This window comes from Trichosurus vulpecula, chromosome 4 (genome assembly GCF_011100635.1).
Source record: "Trichosurus vulpecula isolate mTriVul1 chromosome 4, mTriVul1.pri, whole genome shotgun sequence".
In the NCBI taxonomy this organism is placed as follows: domain Eukaryota; kingdom Metazoa; phylum Chordata; class Mammalia; order Diprotodontia; family Phalangeridae; genus Trichosurus; species Trichosurus vulpecula.
Window position 1 is genome coordinate 34,554,893 of NC_050576.1, and position 16,898 is coordinate 34,571,790.

Sequence of the window (16,898 nt, forward strand, 5' to 3'; positions counted from 1 at the left end):
CAACGAAAGTCCGGGGTGGGAGGGCGGGCCGAGAGTGCCTGAACCCTGGCAGGGACCACTCCTCGCCTTGTTCAGGAAGAGCCAAAGCAAAGCCCGAGAGAAAGTCGGCCAGGCCAGGACTTTCGAGTCCTTCTCGCCACCCCCAGCAGCCGGGCCGAAGCTAAAGGACGTGGGATACTTCGGTAGCGGCCGCCGCCCTTCCCCGGCCAGAGCCGAGCACTCTTCGGTCCACCCCAACCCATCCTGGACAGCCCTGGGCTTGAAGGGCCGCCGCAAGGCTACGGACCGGGCGAGGGCTCCTTTCCAGGATGGTTCCCGGTGGTAGCCTTTCCCTCTAGTCCGTCCCTACTAGCGGCCTTCATTCGTTCGTCTGCACCGCTATTCCTTGCCGCCTCACAACAGGTGCCAGCGGGGTGCCTTCTCGACTGAACTCTTCCTGGGTTCTCTACTTGTGCAGGGAGGGCACAAATATGTAGCTGGAACATTTCCCCTGGCGAAACCCAACTTTCCCGAAATGCCCAGGCAACTTGGGAGGCCGAGCACAAAGAGCGCTGAGGCTGCGCGGGGCCCCGGCCCCAAAGGAAGTCAGGGAGGAAAAGAGAGAGGACGGGTGGAAGGGAAAAGGAACGAGGTAGAAGGAAGGAAAGGAGGAGAAGGCGGAGTCCCAAGGTGTCCCGGCTGGAGAGTATTCGTTCTGTCCCCGGGCGCCCAAAGGGCAGCACCTGCTTTCCACGGCCTGCCCCGCAGCAACCACAAGCTGCCCCGCACTCCTCTGACCCCCACCCCCGTAAGCAAGAAGGACACGAAAGGCGGGCACATTTCGGGGATCCCGGCTGGCTGACTCGGGCTCAGTCAGCTTTCTGCCTCACTCTTGGCGGGGCCCAAGCCCGCCCGGCGCGAGGGCTGTGGATGGATCCATCTCCTCCGAGTCGGTGGAAGCCGTGGCCCTCAGGACAGCTATCCCACCCAGCCGGGCTCCTGCGCTGGCTCGCAGAAAGCTCGGTCCACGCTTCAGAAAGCAGCTAGGGACACAACCACCAACTAGGTATCCAAAAAAAAAAAAAGACCCCCGCCTTGCTCCCAGCTCCCTGGCTCATGCTGCGGCCCTGGCCTGGCTCTCCCGCCTTTCCCCCGAGCTTCCACCTCTAACTTCGTAAAAGGGAGGGAGAAATTTGTTCAAGAGCAACCCAGCACCCAAATGGCGACCTTGCAACTTTGTGAAACGAAATGGCTCAAGGGGCCACGGAGTAGAGGCCAGGGCTGATGGAAGGCCGCGCTCGGGGCGAGACTGGTCAAGCAGGCCCTTGCCAGAAGCCCCAGGAATTAGGAGAGCTCTGGCCAGCCCTGCCCTGGAGCGGCTTCCCTTCAGGCCGACCGACCTTTCACGGAAAGCCGCCGCCCCGGGCTTCTCTCCCTTCGCCCCGGCACCGTGGCAGCCCGGGCCCTGGGTCAGACAAGGTGTAAGCGGCGCCTGGAGGGGGTTAGAGGTGAGAAGGAACGGATAAATGGAAGAACTGATGGGCAAACGGGCGGGAGGGTGCCGAAGAGGGGGGCCAGCAGTCCAGCTTGGCTGCGCAGGAACAAACAGGTGGGTGCAGCCTCTCGGCCCCAGGGCTCACTCCCGGCAAAGCCCCCCACCACCCTGGTGGCAGAAGAGTCAGCGCCTGCCTACCCTGCCGCTGGGCCTCCCCCTCCGTCTTCCCCGCCGCCGGGTGGGTTTAGTTCACAACGGAAGAGCTAATCTGTGCGGGGCACTTCCCGCTTCTCCCAGCTCTTGCAGCTCCCCTCTGATATCCCTTTCCCTGCCACTATCCTTTCTCTCCTCTCCTCTCCTTCTGCTATCCTCTTTCTCTCCTCTTCTCTCCTTTCCTCGCTTTCCTTTCTTCTTGTCTCCCTTCTCGGGGAGCCGAAGCCAGTGAGAAGGGGAGCCGGCGAGGGTGAGGCGTCCCGAGGGAGGGTCTCCCCCAGCCCATCAGCTCGACTGGTTTCAAAGCTCGCTCTCTCCCTCTTTTTAGTCCAGCCCCTTCTTGGGTTTTCCTGATAGCCACCCCCCCCCCAGCGGGGTTGAAAGCCCTTGGGAAAACGAGAAGAGACTGGGGGGGACTCCGGACCCTCCCTGCCCCAACCTCTAGCGGAGCGGGCGGCCTGCAGCACAAGGGGGCACCCCTATCCTCAAGCCGAAGGCAGCATCATCTTTGCCTTCTCTCCGCTCCCGGGGTGGCCCTGCCTGCTGCAGAACTGAAAACGAGCTAACCTGCAAGCTGACTACCCCAGCCAGGGAAAAAAGAATCGAGTTATTCAAGCCTGAGAACCGATCCTGGGGATCCCCCAGTCTTGAGGGCCTCACCCTCCCCCAAGCCCCATAGGCAGGCCGGCTGAGCCGAGCCGAGTCCCTAGGCTAAGCCCTGCTCAGGCGGCTCAACTGACCTGGGTGCCAGAGCCCTGACCGACCGGCTTGCTTGCTTCCTTCCTTTCCCTCTATCCCTGTGGTCCCCGCGACCAAGCTGTCGAGTAGCCCCCAGCTCGGCGGGCTTGGCGCTAAGTACCGTCAAGCTTTGGGCCCAGGTCTGGAAGGTAGGCTCGGGAAAAGGACGAGGCTTCGGTGCTAAGCCCAAAGGGCGGACCAAGACGGCCGTGGTCCTGCAGAGTCCTGCGGGCTGGCCTGGGGCCGCGACTCGAGCCTAGGGGGCGGCGAGCAGGCGGCCTGGGAAAGGTCGCAGGGGCCGCGGGACTCACTGCGTTGGTGCAGCAGCCGCCAGGACCCTTTGAAAAGTTTTGTTTCCAAGTCGGGGACGTGCAAAGTGTCGCTCAGTCTAAGTCAGAGAGAAAGCAATGCAGAAGGGAGACCTAACTCCACACACGGGCACACACACGGGTACACATGGAGGCATGCAGAGAGGCACACGAGCGTGCTTCAGGAGAAGATCTGGAGCCCCAGAAAATCCCAGAGCCCTCGGGAAGGCCGACCGGCTCCGCAGTCGAACCGAGCGGGATAGCCTGGCGCGAGGACCCGCCGACAGAGGCCTGGGGGTTTCTTCACCTCCCCCAGCACCTGCCTCTTGGCCCCTGTAGTCTTGCTTCCTCAACCCAGCCCTCCTCAGCCTCTTTCCCGCCCCCGCCCCTCTAGCCGCCAAGTGAACAGGCACAAGTAGGGGTCCGAGGTTCCCCAAAAGAACTCCCTCTCCCTCTCTAGCTTTCCCTCTCTCCCTCGCTCTTCGTCTCTCTCCCTCTTTCTCCGGGCTGCAAAGGAGCGGGCGGCTTGCTCCCTTGCTCCCAGATCCCCTCGTTTCCTCGCTCCTTTTGTGCTTTGCGGGTACGAATCCCTTTCTCCTTCTGATACTACCTTGCCCCCCACGCCAACACCTCCGGGGAGCCCTCCCCATTTCCGAGCTCCGGACCAGCAGGAATTTCCTTCTCTTCCCACCCCCACCCCCATCCTATCCCCGAGCACCGGGGGAAAGGATAGTCTCGCAACCAACCCAAACAAAGTTAAAAAAGGACAGTTGGAAAGGCGTAGAAAAGCTCCCCCGCCACCTTTTCCCTTGCTCTTCCCTCACCCTCCACACTGGGCCAACAAGCACGTCCTAGATCCCTCCCCCGACCCACTTCCACCCCCCCCCCCCCGATCTCACCAACCAAACCAAAATAACAACAAAATAAGACAAACTCCAGGTGGAAAGTTAGAAAGAGGAGGAGAGCGAAGTCGGCGAATGTTTAGGGAGCGGATATTGTAGCTCCCAGGGGTTCCCAGGAGACCGACCCCTGAAAGTTAGCCTGGTTCCCGAGCAACCCTGCTATTCCCTCCCCCCCACACCTTGTGTATACACACACACACACACAAACACACACACACACTCACACACACACACACACACACACCCCTTTCTGCGCTCCATCCTCACCGTGGAAATTCCTCTGGAGAGCGGCTGCACTTTTCAGAAGGCAAGGGAAGCAAGGCGAAGAGTGCGGGGCATGGAAAGTCCCGGGTGAGCAACGGTGGTGGTGGTGGCGGCGGCGGCGGCAGAGGCGGCAGCAGCAGCAGCAGCAGCAGGCGGCTGGCCCCCTGTTTGAGCTCGCCAGCTGCCGGGGATCGCATGTACAGAGCGAGAGCTTCGGAGTGAGAGAAGGAGCAGTGCTGCCTCTCAGCGCTGGCTCTAATCAGTGAATGAGCCTCCACTCTCCGAGGGACTCCCGCGAGCCAGCGAGCGAGCGGCGCGCACACACTCACTCACTCACACACGCACGCACACACAGACACAGACACACACACACACATAGAGACACACTCTGCTCCCTCTCCCTCTCTCTTCTCTCTCTCTCTCTCTCTCTCTCTCTCTCTCTCTCTCTCTCTCTCTCTCTCTCCCCCCCCCCCTCTTTTTCTCTCACACACATAGAGGCACATGTACACAGGCACACACACATACAGAGGCACAGAGAGCACTGAATACATTAGGACACTAAGGGAGTCTGGGAAATGGAGTCCGGACCGGGGGCATTCCCGAAGAACAGACCTGATGGCCAGCCTACCCGGGATGGTCCAGATAGTGGCCCGAAGAAAAGGCCTGAAATGTCACCATCAGAGTCAGTAACAGCTAACCGCGAGGCAAGGGCAAAGCTGCCCTGGATTACCAGCCAGCCCCAGGACACGGCTCCGTGCCAGGCAAGCTCGGCCTCACCTGACAACCACCTCAAAGAAAGCCTCTGCGCCCGTTCCCCCAAGAACAACTGCTAGGAAATCCAAGTCTAAAAGAAAATTGACAAAAACAGTAAAGACCTAATTGACGTCTAAAGAAAAAGCGGGTATTGGCAAAGCCAGCAGCGCCGACCAAGAAAGCAAGAAAGGCCGGGTCAGGGCTTCATGAGATGAAGAGGAAGGAACCTGGTGGGGAAAGCTTTACACCTCCTGTTGTTGCATTTGTGAGTCACTTTCTGATCATCACTTCACTTTGAAATTGGTAGTTTTACATTTCATTTTAATGCATAATTATAGCGGTGGTGATATCTCATTGTCACATTACTTTCAAAGACCTCGGGTTTCCTATCCGGGAAATGGGAGTAATATGTCACTTATTATCACTCCAAAGAGCCAGGAGAGTCATGGGACTGTTTTCCTAAAAGTCCAGCCTCCTAAAAGTAATCATTCTCCTTTATTATGATTATCGATAAGAATAGCAACATCAATTTACATTTATGGAACACACGGACCCTTCCCAGAACCACAGAATTTGGTTCAATTTGGGCCAACACATATTTATGAAACACTTCCTATGTGCCTGGCACTGTGCTAGGCAATGAGGATACCCAACAGTCCCTGCCCTCTTGGCCCTCTAGGTCTGTTTATGTTATATCCTCAACTCCTCACTTCCATGTTCAGTCAGATGCCAAATGTTGCCATATCTCCCTCCGTGTCATTTCTCACATTCTTCTGTCTCTCTTCTCACACAATAACCTCCTAAATGGTCTCTTCCTTTTAAGGTTCTCCCTACTCCAATTCATGCTCCACACAGCTGCTAAAGTAATTGTCCTAAAGTCCAGGTCAGACTATGTCACTCTCCTACTCAATAAACCCCAGTGGCTCCCTATTAATATAGGCTTAAATACAAAATCCTCTCTTTGGCATTTCAAACCTTTTACAGACTGGTTCCTTCCTACCTTTCCTACCTTATTGTACATTATTATTCCCCTTCATGTACTGTATGGACTAGTCAATCTGATCTTACTGGTTTTCATTTAAGGTACTACTGCATACCACATCCCTGTACTTTTGCACTAATAACCCCATACCTACAATGAGCTCCCCTCCTTACCTTCACGTCTCAGAATCCCAAGTTTCCTTTAAGACTCACTCACTTTCCAGATCCTCCTTTCCATCATCCTTGTACTCCCTTGTACATCCTTGTACACACACACACACACACACACACAGGCATGTATGTGTGTGTGTACATATACTTTCTCTCCAGATAAAATGTAAGCTCCTGGAGGGTAGAGATTGTTTCACTTTTATCTCTGTATTGCCAGCACCAAGAGCAGTCCTGACATACAGTAATCTAATAATAAATGCTTGTTGATTAGACCAAGTCTACTGAGGTGTAAAAGAGAAGCTCAGCTCGACCAAGCATTCTAGGACAATTTAGAGACATGATCTCCTGCTGGAGGGTTGGGGTGGGGGGAAAAATAATGAGAGACTTCGTGGAGTAGTTGGACCTAATGCTGAGGCTTGAAGGAAATGTCTTTAAACTTGGACCCTGCTGTTGATGAAAGCTAGAGGTGAATTAATGATACACCAGTGTGACTTAGCTCATCTTCCTGCCCCCTAAGCCCATTCTTACAACTCCAAGCAGGATTGCAGTTACCTAGATAGTGTCTAGTAGGCAGTTTCTGTAGTCCAGTGGAGACCGAAGGCCATTTTAAGCAACTCTGTCCCCTCTGGAGATCTGCTGATCTCCCAGCTGTAGGGGAGTGAACAAACTGTCATGCCACCTAGCTCAATTCTCCACAGTAGTTTGCCATTTTCTTCTGCAGCTCATTTTACATATGAGGAAACTGAGGCAAACAAGGTTAAGTGACTTGCCTAGGGTCACACAGCTAATAAGTGTCTGAAGTCAGATATGAACTCAGGTCTTCCTGACTCCAGGCCCAGCGCTCTATCCACTGCGCCCCCTAGCTGCCCACTCCTACGGTCTTTTTCTATTCTATTGAGTATCTACTGAGTACTTGGTCTTTGGCAGTTTTAAAACCTCTCACAAGTTAGTCATCTTGACTTATGTTGCCACTGGACTTTGATGACTCTGGAGGAGAGAGTGAGGCTGACAACTCTGCCTAATTTAAATCTAATTCACACACAAGTCAAGACATCACCCTCATAATGTCATTGGTTCTCCTCGAGAATGAAGGATGAACAACGTTACTAAATGTAAAAAACTACTAGTTTTTTTCCTCTTTTCTCTCTCCCTCCATCCCAGCCTATGATTTCGTGCATATAGGGGATGGCCAGTGGAAAAACTCTCTGGCCAACTCATCTACCCCTCTTAGTCTTAGGGAGACTGAGCAGGGCACTTTAATAGCCCCAACTCTATCTCTATCTCTAGTGGGGGGTAGGGAGGGACTTGGGCTAAGAGAATCCTATCCCGAGCTTCTGGGGAGCTTTGTATCCATCCAAGAGGTGACTCTCTGGGTGGGGCCTTAGTCCGTACATCATAGTGCTGATACTGCCCCTTGGTACACACTGCAACTCTCCCATATCTGGGGATTCAGTATGATACTCAAAACCATAATAAAATAAACCAATTTTCTTTCATGAAAATAGATTAGGTTGAGCACAATTACAAGGAATAAAAGCATCATTAAAAGTAAAATGAAAATATAGAAGGCAGCAAAAAAAAGTACTGCAAAGAAGACTTGATTTGGGATCATAACACCATGAGTCTAGTCAGACGTCAAGGTCATCTAGTCCAGCTGCCTCATTTTGCAGTTGAGGAAACTGGCTCAGAGAGGTGCAGTGACTTGTCCAAAGTCACACAAGTGTAAATAATAGAGCAAGAATTTGAACCCAGATTCCCTAACTCCAAACGCATCCTTTGTGGTACTGTACCAGGACTTGGATTCGAATTCTGCTACTTATTACCTATGTGAATGTGGGCAAGACATTTGTCTATGTCTTGCCATAAAACCTCCAGAAAGACTCAACCTTATGGTACCAATCAATAGCAAGAGCAGTGGAAAAAACACTGGTTCTAAAGCCAGAGAACTGGGGTTCAAATCCTACCTCTGAAACTTATTACCTGTGTAGTCTCCTTGGGCTTCAATTTTCTCAACTTTAAATGAGAGTTGGGGCAGCTAGGTGGTGCCATAGTGCACAGAGCATCAGGCCAAGAGTTAGGAAGACCTGAGTTCAAATTTGACCTCAGACACTTACTAGGTGTGTGACCCTGGGCAAGTCTCTTAACCCAGTTTGCCTCAGTTTCCTCATTTGTAAAATGAGCTGGCAAAAGAAATGGCAAACCACTCCAGTATCTATACCAAGAAAACCCCAGATTGGGTCACAAAGAGTCTGACGTGGCTGAACAACAAAATGAGAGTGTTGGGCTCTGCAGTCTATACCTACAATTCAAACTAATTTTATGGTCACCCTCACATTATCCACTCTTGTCTCTCATTCTTACAACATGAGCAGTCCATTGGCTTTCCCAGACAGTAATACCTTTTATGCTATTTCTCTTGCACAACTCATTTTGGTCACATGCTGCAGCCACTACCAATCAAGCAACAACCATTATTAGGTGCTCACCTAATAAAGCTTGATGCTGAGCTAATTGCCAGGGATACAAGACAAAAGCCAAACCAGTTTCTGCCCTCAGAAACCTTACTTTCTAATGGAGATGACAACATGTGCACTTATAAATATATACAAGGTATAGACAGAGTAGAAGGAAAGTATCCTTAAAGTAGAAGGTGAACTTTTGGACAGAAGGTGGTGACACATCTGAATCTTGAAGGAAGGCAGGGATTCAAAGGGATGGAGGTGAGGAAGAAGAATATTCCAGGAGTGAGGCACAGCTAGTACAAAAGTACAGCAAGGGGAAATGGGAGATGGAACATCACATGGAAAGAACACCAAAGAGCCCATATTGGGTGAAAACAAGAGCTAAGGTGTGGGGAAGGGGGCGGGGAGGTGGAGAGGAGTTTATGTCTGGTCTTGAAAACAGTAAAGAGCTGCTGCAGTTTTTTGGGAAAGAGATGCTCCATGATCAAACCTTTGCTTTAGGAAGATCACTCTGGCAGCTGTGCTAAAAATGGATTGGAGTGGGGAGAGACTTGAGGAAGGCAGACCAATCAGCAGCTATTGTGATAGTTTAGGCAAGAGGCAGTGGGGGCTCAAACTGGTGTGGTACCCACATTAGTAGAAAGAAGGAGAGTAATGCTGGAGATGTTGTAGAGCTAGGAATAATAAAATGTTATGATTGATTAGATAGGTGAGGAGTCTAGGATGAAAAATGAATGAAAATAATTTATTAAGGGTTTACTATGTTACATGACCTGCTTCAAGCACTGGGGATATAAATTGAGAGACAAAGAGCAAGCCATGTTCTCAAAGAGCTTATACTCTAATGAAGGGGAAAAAACACCTATTAGAGAGTTATGGCCAGAGCAGGGTGGGGTTTGCTTTGATAAGTCACTGGGGTGGGCAATTGATTGGTGGGAGTCTTCCAGGAATAGTAGTGTTGATTTGATGATTATTCTTAAAGCTAGAGATGGCAAAGAGAATGGAGGGGTGCAGAGAAGGGTATGGAATGAAGCTGTCTGGAGGATACCACCAAGGTTTTGAACCTAGATGTCTAGGGTAGGACTCTCAACAGGTCTAAGGAAGTTCAGAAGAGAGGTGAGAATGAAAAGAAAGAGAACAAGTTGTGTTTAATAAAATTGCTCTATCCATGGGTATAGCAACACATCAAAGAGATTATATTCTATAACCAAGATTGAACCAGAAATGCAAAGTTGGTTCAATATTAGGAAAACATAATTGAACATATAAATCAGAACAACAAAAATCATATATCAATCAAGGCAAAAAAGAGCTTTTGACAAAATTGCACCAATTTCTTTTTAAAATGACAAAACATAATACTATTTATCACGGTATGATAATACTATACAGTAGTATAGCATATATTTATGTAGTATAGGCATAGTATATATTTAAAATAGCGTAGTATATATCTAAAATAGTATATATTTAAAATAAAGAGCCAGCATCACATGCAATAGGGATAAACTGGAGTCTTTCCAAATAAGATCAGGGATAAAGCAATGCCATCCATTGTCACCACTACAATTTGATGTAGTGTCAGAAATTCTAGCTGAAGCAATAAGACAAGGAAAAAGAAACAAGCATAGGAAATGAAAAAAAAAACCAGAAGTAATGCTTTTTGTAGATAACATGAGGGAGTACTTAGAGAACAACCCTAGAGAATCAACTAAAAACTCATTGAAATTGCCTCAGCAAAATCGCAGGATATGAAATAAATCTACCTATGTCATTTGCATTTCCATATATTACTAACAAAATCCAGCAGGAAGAGATAGAAGGGAAAGGTATTTTTAAATGACTATAGAATGTATATATAATCAATCAGTTAATCAATAAACATTTATTAAGGACCTACTATGTTCCAGGCACTGTGCTATACCATGGGTATACAAAAAGAGGCAAAAGACAATCCCTGTCCCCGAGAAATTTATAATCTAATGGGGGAGGCAACATTCAGACAAATATATACACAGAAACTTATATCCAAGATAAATAGGAAATGATTAACAGAGGGAAGGCACTGGAATTAAGAGAGGTTAGGGAAGCCTTCCTGTAGAAGGTAGGATTTTAGTTGGAACTCAAAGGAAACCAGGGAGGTCAGTACTCAGAGCAGAAGGGGGAGAACATTATAGGTACTGGGGACAGCCAGAGAAAATGATGGAGCTGAGAGACAAGAGTATCTTATTTGAGCCAGGAGGCCAGTGTTTAAAGAGTACATGTCAGGGAATAAAGCACGAGAAGACTAGAAAGGAAGGAGGGGGTTAGATTATAAAGGGCTTTGAACAACCAAGAAGTTTTTATTTGATCCTAGAGGCAATAGGGAGCCACTGAAGTTTATTGAGTGGAGGGGAAGGGATGATAATAATCAGACTTGCACTATAGGAAAATCACTTTAGTGGCTGAATGGAGGATGAATTGGAGTGTGTGTGTGTGTGTGTGTGTGTGTGTGTGTGTGTGTGTGTGAACTTGAGGCAGGTAGATTCACCAACAGGCCATTGCAATAGTCCAGGAGTGAAGTGATGTCAGACGAGATAAGGGGTCATATGTGAAAGATGTTGTACAGAGGTGAAATTATCAGGCCTTGTCAACAGCTTAGATATGGGGGGGAGGGGTTGTGAGAGATAATGAGAAGCCCAGGATGACTCCTGGGTTGCAATCATAAGGGATTGGGAGGATGCAACAGTAATAGGAAAGGTAGGAGGTGGGGAAGGACAATGGGGAAAAGAGGATGAATTCAGTTTTGGATATATTGAGTTTATCAGTTAGAGATGTCTGAAAGGCAGTTGGAGAGCCAAGATTGGAGGTCAGCAGAGAGAGTAGGGCAGAATAGGTAAATCTGAGAATCATCAGCATAGAGATGATAATTAAATCCATGGGAGCTGATTAGATCACCAAGCAAAGAAGGCCCAGTGACCGCCAAGGGGCACTGGTTAGAGGGCATGATCTGGAAGAGAATGCAGCAAAGGAGACAGAGACATGGGAACCAACCTACCAAGACACATATCAAGTCAAGAGGCATTTATTACACACTTACCATGGGTAGGCACTGTGCTAGCACTGGAGATACAAGATATAAGCAAAAAGAAAGATACTCCTTGCCCTCAAAGAGCTTACATTCTAGAAGGAGAAGAGAGATGAAGAGGAGAAGAGGAGGTACTGATATAGAAGCATGATGGTGATGTCTGGAGGGTCAGAATCAGAGCCAAGAAAGGAATGAAGGCTGGCCTGACCTGGGCCCATCCTCAAAATGGAGGTTCCAACAGGAATTCGACAATTGGAGAAGAGGGTGTTGCAAGCACCTTGAGACTGCATCGTTTGAGAGCTAAGCACTGTTGGAAATTTGGAGAGTTGAGGGCAGAGTTCAGAGACAGACACAAGAAACTATAGGACCAAAACTTCAAAGCTTGCTTTATGGAAATATAGACCTAACTAATTGAAAAAAAAAATTAATTGTTCATGGAAAGGCTGAGCCAATATGATAAAAACGACAATACCATCTAAATTACTTCATTTACTCGGTGTTATATCAATAAAACAACAAAAGGATTACTTTATACAAGTAGAAAAAAGTAACAATGAAGGTCATCTGGAGGAACCCAAGCTCAGAACTCCCAAGAGATATAATGAAAAAAAATTAAAAGGATGAGAACCATAAAGTACCAGATCTCAAACTATGCTGTAAAGCCGTAATCATCAGAACAAATTGGTAGTTGTTTAAAAAAGAGAGAGATTGAACAGTGGGACATATTAGGTATACAACATATAAAAGAAACAAAACTAGTAGTAGCAAAGTGTTCAACAAACCCAAAGACTCCGGCTAATGGGGTAAGGAGTTGATTTTCAGTAAAACCAGCTGGGCAAACTGGAAAGTAGTCTAGCAGAAATTTAGTTTAGATCACCACTCACACCACACACCATGACAAGCTCCTAATGGATATATGACCTAGATATAAAAAGTCACATCATAAACAAGTTAGAGGATCAATGAAGAGATTTACTTTCAGATCTATAGATTGTTCATGACCAAACAAGGGACAGATAGACAGGATCACAGAAACTAAAATAGAGACTATTGATCACATAAAATTTAAAAGGTTTTGCAAAACAAATATAATTCAGCTAAGATTAGAAGGGAAATTTAACCAGGAAAAATATCTTTGTAACAACTTTTTCTGAAAGGTTTCATTTTCCAAGATATACAAAAAATTTATTCAAGTTTAGAAGAATAAGAGCCATTTGCCAATTGTTAAAGAATATGAATAGGTAGTTCTCATGAGAAGCAATCCAATCTGGCTATAGTCATGTTTTCAAAAAAATGCTTTAAATCACTAAGAATTAGAGAAATATACATCAAAGCACTTTGGAAATTCTACCTTATGCCCATCGTATTGGCAAAAAGGAAAATGACAAATGTTGGAAGAGTTGCAAAGAAAGGGACATATTGAGACATTGTTGATAGAGCTATGTCCATTCTGGAAAGCAGTTGGAAGCCCCCCAAAGTTCCTAAACTGTATATACCTTTTGACCCAAAGATACCACTACTGGACATATACACCAAAGAGATCAAAGAAAGGAAAAAGCCCTAGATGTCCATATATAACATATATATGTATGTGTGTGTATCAGCTTTGTTGGTGGAAATTAAAGGGGTGCCCATGAATTGGGGAATGGCTGAACAAGTTATGATCTAGGAATGTAACAGAATACTATCATGCTATAAGAAAAAGAGATGTTTTCAAAGAAACCTGGGAAGACTTGTACTAACTGATACAGAGCATGGTGGGCAGGAATGGGAGAATAATCTATGTAGTAACTACACTGTGAAAACAAACAACCCTGATAGACTTGGAAACTGATTAATGTAATGATCAACCATGATTCCATAGGACTTATCATGAAGAACGATATTCACCTCCTGATAGAGAGGTGATGGACCAAGCCTAATTATACAGAATGAGACACATTCCTGGGTATGGCTAATATGGGGATTTGTTTTGCTGGACTATGCACACATATATTCAAAGGGTTTGTTTTTCTTTTTTATTTAATGGAAGAGGGATATAGGAGGGGAGAAAAATAAATACTTAGTAACTGGAAAAATAAAACTTAATTTTTAAAATATGCCTATGACACATTCAGTTGGAAATTCCCAATAGGTAACTGGTGATTTGGGACTAGAGATCAGTAAAGAAGCTAGGGCTGCATATATAATCTGCAGTCTTCTATATTGAGATGATATTTGAACCCACAGAAGCTGATAAGGTCACTAAGTGAGAGTACGGAGGGAAAAGAGAAAATCAGTCAGTCAGTCAACAAGCATTCATTAATCTCTTACTTTCAACCCCCTCCCCCACATCCAATCTGTTACCAAGTCCTGTTGATTTCTCCTCTACATCGTCTCTCAAATTCACCTCCTTCTGGGTCACTATGTTTAGTAAATGCTGGAGATAAAAATTACTAGCAAAAGAAAGTCCCTGCCCTCAAGGAGCCTACATTCTAATGGAAAAGATGATACATGAAAAGGAAGCTGAAAAAGTGCCTATATCCCAGTCAAGGACACGACGGAGAGATCTGAAAAGGTGTAGCCTGCTGAGAAATGAAGAAATGACTGCCCTGAGCATCGTCCTCAAATGGAGGTTCTGGGAGGATCCTTCCAATCAGAGGGGACCCAGGGGTGGAGGGTGCTTCCAAGGTGAGACTTCAAGGGCTGAAGTGATTTGTCCCAGATTACTGGGTCATGATAGAGAAGGCTGGAGGAGAAAATTTGGGTGGAAAATGAAGAGACCACAACAACCGTACATAGTAAAAAGTGTCAAATGAGTGGCACAGATAACACATGAGTTTAGAGAAGGAAAAGATCACCATTGGTTGGGACAAGATGGGAAAAAGAGCCTAGGACAGAGTTCATGGGGGACACCACATTTGAAGGGAGTGAAAGGTAGGAGGAAAGATAAGAGAGCAGAGAGGATCCAGGAGGAAATGTAATCAGGAGTGTCAGTTGCTACAGAGTAATCAAGAAAGATGAAGACTGAGAAAAGTCCACGATAATTGCCCATTTGGCAATTAATAATAATATCAAGCATTTACAGAGCACTATAAGGCTTGCAAAACCCTTTACAAATATTATCTCATTTGATCCTCACAACAACCCTGGAAGGTAGGTGCTCTTATTGACCTCATTTTGTGGATGGGGAAACTGAGGCAGAGCATCACACAGCTGGTGAGTGTTGGAGGCAGAATTTGAACTCAGATCTTCCTGACTCTAAGTCCAACCCTCTATCCATCTAGCTAGCTACCTAGAAATCCCTATTAACTTGGGAAAGAGTGGCTTTAGTTGAATGATGAATTTGAAAGACAGATTGATGGAGGAGAGGAGGTGGAGGTGCAGGGTGTAGATGGCTTGACATCCTGTCATTCTAGTCCATCATAATACAATAACTGGTATTCAAAAGGGTATTTTTTTTTTGTTACCCAGGAAAGGTGTTCAGTATGTCCTTTGAGACGAGGGCAAAATATTTTGCAAAGCTTCTTATCAAAACTTTGTTTAAATTCGTGCTTGAAACCCTCCTCTCCTTCTTTGCAGGAATGAAGGACTATGGGTGTAAAATACTATAAATCAGGTCAGACTTCTTCAATAAATTGGTTTGTTTCTCTGAACTGCTTTTCCCCTTCTTTTTCTTTCTTTTTTTAAAGGTATGATTCTCTGGCAGAGGGTTAGGGGAGATATACATTGGGAAATGTAGGAACTGTAAAAACACAAGATATTAAGATTATTTTTAAAATAGATTGGTACTTAAAGGAATAAATTTCTAATAGAGGAATACCTCACTCCCTGATAATGCCTTAAATAAGGTACTAATTAGCATCAGTGTCAGGAACTGGAAAAATCATTGTTCTTGGATTTAGAATATCGAAGTTTGAATTCTGACTTTGAAATGAACAAGCTGTGTGACTCTGTGCATATCACTTAATCTCTCTGGGCCTAAGTTCCTTCAACTGTCAAATAGGGTTGTTGTAAGGAAATTACTTGTAAGCCTTAGACTCTGCATAAATGTGAGTCACTATTAATTGTATATAAATGCCAAGAAAATATTTGGCAATTTTTGGTAGTTTGGTCAAATGGGCAAATCCTGTCAAATTGGTGTAGTTATGAGTCTACAACGGATTTCTGCAATATGTACTAAGTGAGAGAGAGACATAGAAAGAGAGACAGAGAGAGAAAGAGAGAGAGAGAGAGAGAGAGAGAGAGAGAGAGATGAGAGAGAGAGAGAGAGAGAGAGAGAGAGAGAGAGAGAGAGAGAGAGAGAGAGAGAGGGAGAGAGGAAGAATGAGAAAGAGAGAGAGAGAGAGAGAGAGAGAGAGAGAGAGAGAGAGAGAGAGAGAGAGAGAGAGAGAGAGGGAGAGAGGGAGAGAGAGAGAGAATGAGAGAGACAGACAGACAGATAGACACAGACAGAGGGAGGAGCAGCAGCAGCAGCAGCAAAAGGAAGAATAGATCCTAGTGATCTTAACTTTGTAAGAAACTTGTAAATTTAAAGGAGTTTTACAAAATAAAAATTATTCTGTTTGCTCCTCTAAAATACACCCTACTCTCTCTAAGAAAAGCCTTCCATGAGGTTCCCAAAGTAATAAAAAGTCAGAAATAAAAGAAAGGATACCACGAAACTCCCTGGTTTCCAATCTGTTACACATATTTCTTGAGTATTTATTTTGTTGCAAGGCAATGCTCTGGGTACTATAGGAGATACCAGAAAATATAACACTGCAGTTCTTGTCCTCAAGGAGTTTACAATCTAGTAGGGTCAGCTAGTCAGTCAACAAACATCTATTAAAGGATTACTATGTGCCAGTCAATGTGCTAAGTGTTAGGAGTACAAATATAAGCAAAAAGAAAGACAATCCCTTCCCTCAAGGAGCATACATTCTAACAGGGGGAAACAACACATAAAAGGGAACTTGAGGTGGAGTACGGGTATGATGGAGCTCCACCAGGTATGACGGAGAAGTCCAGAGTCAAGCAGCCAGGTGGGGAATAAATAGATGACTGGATTTTGCTTCCTCCTTAAACAGAGATTCTGGAAGGAGTGGCCCAAATCAGAGGGAGGGGACCCAGAGGCAGAGGGTCTTCCAAGGTGTGAGTTCCAGGGCTGAAGGGGTTTTCTGGGATGAAGAGTTTTCTGGTGCCTGGTGGAAAAGTCCAAAGGAAAGAAGTTGGGTAGGAAATGAAGAGAAGACAACAGCTGTCCATAGGAATAAGTGTTGAATGAGTGGTCCAGACAGCATGTGAGTTTAGAAAAGGTCACCATTGATTAGCGGGTCCAGGGAAGGCTTCTTGGAGAAAATCGGAACTTAGGGGCAAGTTGAAGGAGAGAGCAGATGAGGGAAGGGAAGAGTAAAGAAGGGAACAGAGGTGAAAATGACCAAGTTATGCTAGGGAGACAATACATTCAACAGTCATCAAAGGTCTGCAGTAGAATGACCAGCAGAAGCTACCAAGTCCAACCCACTCACGAACAAGAAGCTCAGCTACAAAGTACCTGACCAATCATCATCCTACCTTTGGTGGAACATCTCCAGAGATGGGAGA